The 5,191-nt window shown below is 53.0% G+C and overlaps 1 pseudogene; it reads right to left on the bottom strand.

The window, feature by feature from the left end:
• Nucleotides 1–1,979: 1,979 nt before the first annotated feature.
• On the bottom strand, nt 1,980–2,295 carry LOC132085174 (olfactory receptor 14I1-like; annotated as a pseudogene).
• Between the last annotated feature and the right edge of the window lie 2,896 nt (nt 2,296–5,191).

Below are 5,191 nucleotides of genomic sequence, written 5' to 3'. Positions count from 1 at the left end.
GGGTCCCTGTCCCCCTGTGCCACCCCCAGGGCCCCGACCCCCCATCCCCGTGTCAGGCTCTGGGGTCGATCTCATGGAACATCCTCTGGGGGAGGCTGCGGGGCCGGGGGCAGGGGGATCCAGGTGGACAGGGGACCCCGCTGTGCACAAGCAGGGTTGGACTGCTCTGGGGGGAACTGTGAGCAGTCCGGGGCAAAGTGACCTCCCCAGTGATCCGCCTACGGAAGCAAGGGGCCATTGATAAACTGTGGGGCCTGGTGGCAGCAAGAGGACCATGGTGACACTGTGTTTGACATGGCAGCACAGAGTCAAGAGGCCATTGTGACACTGTGGGGCTGGATGGAAGCAAGGAGTCCATCTGGGTCCTGCTGGAACCACAGAGGCCACTGTGTCACTGTGGGGCCTAGTGGAACCATGAAGAGCATTGTGAAAGAGCAGGACCTGGTGTCATGATGGGGCCATTGCGACACTGCAGGGCCCAAGGATCCATGTGACTCTGTGAAACCAAGGGGTCCCATGGAACCAAGGGGACATTGTGACACTGGGAGGCCTCATGGAATCATGGAGACCATTGTGACACACTGGGGCCTGATGGAACCATGGTGACACCAAGCTGGGTGTGAGTGTTGATCTGCTGGAGGGTAGGAGGGCTCTGCACAGGGCCCTGGACAGGTTGGATCCAGGGCCCAAATTGAACAAGGTGAGGTTTAACAAGCCCAAGTGCCAGGTCCTGTATTTTGGCCACAACAAACCTTGCAGCACTACAGGCTGGGGGCAGAGTGGGTGAACACACACATGAGCACCCTGGGGCTGCTCACAGGGGTTTTCTGTGCTAATTGATCTGGCCATGTTCTTGAGAGAGCCTGGGCAAGGAGCCTGGAGTCCCCTGGCCCTGGCCTGAGGCCTCAGCGCTCCCCCCAGTGCCCATGGCCTGTCCCTGCTGCAGCCCCGGCACTGCCACCCCCAGGGCTGTGCCCGGCCCTGAGAGCACTCAGGCCCTACAGCAACACCAGGGCCACCAGGGCAGCGGGGCAGGGCCACGGCAGCAGCACTGGCAACACCAAGTGCTGCTGCTGCTGCTGGGCACAGCTGCTGGGCCAGCGCTGATCTGCCCCCAGCTCTGCACACAGACATTGCTGCTGCAGCTCCAGGGAAGGCAACCAAAGGCCATCTCGGCAGAAAACTCTGCTGGGAGATCCTTTAGTTCCTTTACAGCAACCAAGAGTGCAGTCCCTCATTGACACAGTCTGTGGCCCCAGGGAGGGTGAAGAGAAAGAAAATTAGAAATGGCGCAAACAATCATATTTATTAGTGGACAAGGTGAAAAAATAAAATAAAAAGAGAAAGAACCACCAAAATGAAAACAACAAGAAGTGTCAAAGATGACTTTTATTACAAGTGATTTGCAAAAATTGGCCAGCGGTTTAATGTTTCTGAAACGATCCAGTCATCAGTCTCCACACTGCAGCCTTAAGCTCCTGGTTCCTCAGGCTGTAGATGAGGGGGTTCAGGGCTGGAGGCAACACCGAGTACAAAAGTGACAGGGCCAGATCCAGGGATGGGGAGGACATGGAAGGGGGCTTCAGGTAGGTAAAAAATGAGATGCTGATGAACAGAGAGATGACGGCCAGGTGAGGGAGGCACGTGGAGAAGGCTTTGTGGCGTCCCTGCTGAGAGGGGATCCTCAGCACAGCCCTGAAGATCTGCACATAGGAGAAAACAATGAACACAAAACAGCCAAAACCAAAACAGACACTAACTGCAATGAGCCCAAATTCCCTGCGATAGGATTTGTAGCAGGAGAGCTTGAGGATCTGTGGGATTTCACAGAAGAACTGGCCCAGGGCATTGCCATGGCACAGGGGCAGGGAAAATGTATTGGCTGTATGCAGCAGTGAATAGAGAAAGGCACACGCCCAGGCAGCTGCTGCCATGTGGGCACAAGCTCTGCTGCCCAGGAGGGTCCCGTAGTGCAGGGGTTTGCAGATGGACACATAGCGGTCGTAGCACATGATGGTCAGGAGGGAAAGCTCTGCTGACATGAAAAAGGCAAAAAAAAAAGAGCTGTGTTGCACATCCTGAGTAGGAGATGTTCCTGGTGTCCCAGAGGGAATTGTGCATGGCTTTGGGGACAGTGGTGCAGATGGAGCCCAGGTCAGAGAGGGCCAGGTTGAGCAGGAAGAAGAACATGGGCGTGTGCAGGTGGTGGCCGCAGGCTACGGCGCTGATGATGAGGCCGTTGCCCAGGAGGGCACCCAGGGAGATGCCCAGCAAAAGGCAGAAGTGCAGGAGCTGCAGCTGCCGCGTGTCTGCCAATGCCAGCAGGAGGAAGTGGCTGATGGAGCTGCTGTTGGACATTTGCAGTGTCTTGGCATGGGGATCTGTAAAAAAAGTAATCATCGAATAGTTGTGCTTGGAGAAGACTTTTAATATCCCAGCATAGTGTGGGGGGTTTTTCCCCCGACTGCCTGCCCAGGGCTCTGCTGCCTGGAGCTGTCCCTGCCAGCAGCTGCTTCCCTGTGCCCAGGGCTGAGCCCTGCCAGTGCTGCCAGAGCCCAGCCCAGCCCTGGGGGCTCAGTTCTGCCCTGCAGACCCCTCCCAGCTCAGGCACTGCCCAGGGGCAGCTCTGCCTCTGCAGGCTCTGATGGAAACATCAGAGCAACTCTGAGGAGGCTGGAAAAACAACACTGATGATGCCTCTAAGGGGCCCTGTGCTGATTTTGTTACTGCCAGGTTTATTAACATCTGAGAGAAAATGTTTTCATTTTTCCCAACCTGAACTGAGAGATGAATATCTATGTGCAATTTCCTACCCAGGCAACCTAGACTAGTAGATTAAAAAAGCAGGATTTTCCCTTTTGTGCAGCCCCTGCCTTGCTGTGGTCCCTGGTATAATCTACTTGGAAATTTTCTGCAGTTAAATGCCATGCTGGGAGCAGTCCTGAACAATGCAACATCCTCCCCACACAAGGAGAACACTTCCAAGCCTTACCAGCTGTCTCCTTCCACCCAGATCTTGTCCCCCAGTGCTGGGAGCAGCTGCCAGGGCTGGCTGAGAGCTGTCCCTGGCAGGCAGCAGAGTCCCTGCCCCAGCACAGCGCCCTGGGCTGCAGGACCCTGCTCTGCAGGACTGCCCTGGCCACCCCTGGCTGCTCGGCACAAGAGACAATCAGAGAATGTACTCACAGGGTCTGTAGGCATTGGGATGTTCCAGCTTTAGGAGATCACTCCAGGAGCTGCAGCTGCATTTTCCTGCAGCCAGAGGTTCCTGTGCCAAGGGCTGGCAGTGATTCTGCCCCATGCACTTCTCAGCACCTTCCCAGCCCTGACTGATTGAAGCTCTCTGTGCCTCTGTGCTGTGCCCGGGGTGGCTGCAGGCAGTGCCTCAGCCCTGCTGGGCTGGCAGAAGAGCTGCCAAGAGAAATGTGCTTTTGAAGCTTTGCTTGGTTACCAGGAGTTGCCTCTGTGCCAGGAGCCCAGCCCAACTCATCAGCACAGACACAGCACAAGGAATTTAATGAGCCTCTGGGGCTTTGTGCTTAGGCCTTGAACATCAGTCCCTGAGAGGGAGCTGAAGAAACCTCTCCAGAACTCCAAGGCAGAATCCCACTCCAAAGTTTCTTGCACTTTTAATGGGTCCCACTGCGGGACACAACTGAGAAAGTGTCCCCAGGCCCCAGGCAGAGCAGAGAACTGCAAGCAGTGATGACAGGTGAGGACAAAGAGAAGCCAAGCCTTGGTGCCCTGGGGCACAGCAGGGTCTGTGCCACCAAGGGCTGGGAGGAGACACCTTGTCCTGAGGCACTGGAGCCTCCTGGCACAGGCCCAGCCAGGCTGGGCACTGTCAGCCCCTTGTCCTGCCCTCAGCATCTCCCCCTAGCCCACATCCCAGTGGCCTCAAGGATCTGCTGGAAGGAGTCCCTGGGGAGCCTTGCTCAGGAATGGTCCTGGGGGCTCCTTCATGCTCCCTGCAGGGACTGCAGGTTTTTCAAAGGACTTTGGGTTTTGCTTTAGCCTTGGAGTCTCTGAGAGGTTTGTGCAGTCATGGCCTCCAATTATCTGCTGTAATTAGTCCCTGGAGAGGCTTTGAAACACTCAGTAGGGCTCATTAATGCTTCAAGGTACTTCAGTTTTTTTAAGGTACTTGGTGTTTCACTTTTGATACAGATTCTGTGAGTGGTTTGTTCAATCATGGCCCCAATTATCTGCTTGAATGAGTCCCTTGAGATCTTTGTACTGACACTCAGTGGGGCTCATTAATACTTTGAATTAGTCAAGATTTTCAAGGTACTTTGGATGTTCCTTTCTACTCTGAATCTCTTTTGTCCAATTATGGCCTCCAGTTCTCTCCTCCTAGGAGTCCATGAGGAGCCTGTGTTGGGGATGGACCTCAGTGAGACCCATTCACGCTTTGAGACACTTTGGGTGTTTCCTCTGACTTTGACTCCTGGAAAGGTTTGTGCCATCTCCTCTCACTCCCTGAGGTTCCAGGGCTCAGCTCCAAATGCACCACGGAGCTCATGAGGATCAAGAAAGTCCTGACAAACCATGGCTCTGCCTTGATTTCTCTCTGGTCTAATGCATTTTATCAGGAAGTTTTCTGTAGTGGTTTTGGTTCATCACTTTGAGATTTCTCAGCCAATGTATCAAATACTGTGGTGGGTTCAGTGTTGGCTAATTAGCACTGCACTCACTAGAATATACTTACTCATTTCCTGCCGTGAGGTAGGATTAGGAGTAAGGCAACATAGGCTCAAAACTTTTAGAGGATATAAAGAAAAGTTTATTAATAGTAACCAGAAGAAAGAGTAATAAGAATCAGAACAAAACTTTCAGAACACTTCTCCTCTCCCTATAACCTTTTCTGTTTTACTGACAATATAAAGAGAGAAAACCTAAAATTTCCGTCATTTTACCACCTCTAGAATAGTCTTTTTTCAGTTCATTCAGGGAGAGAAGTCTCTCTTCCGTGATAGGGAGATTTCTCCATAAGAAAAGAGTTCTCTCATGGCTCTCAATTTCTATGAATAGAAGCCGCCTGGAAAAATCTGCAATTGTGAAGTCCTTCCCATTTGTTCACAGCTTTTCCCACAGCTGTGTTTATGGGCCATGTTGTTTAAAGGTGAGCTGTTCAAGAGCAAATGTGCTCTTCATCTATTTCTGAAATCATCTTCAGCATTGGGAACAGAGG

The sequence above is a fragment of the Ammospiza nelsoni genome, chromosome 29 (genome assembly GCF_027579445.1).
Source record: "Ammospiza nelsoni isolate bAmmNel1 chromosome 29, bAmmNel1.pri, whole genome shotgun sequence".
NCBI lineage: Eukaryota > Metazoa > Chordata > Aves > Passeriformes > Passerellidae > Ammospiza > Ammospiza nelsoni.
This window is presented reverse-complemented; position numbering and strand designations above follow the sequence as displayed.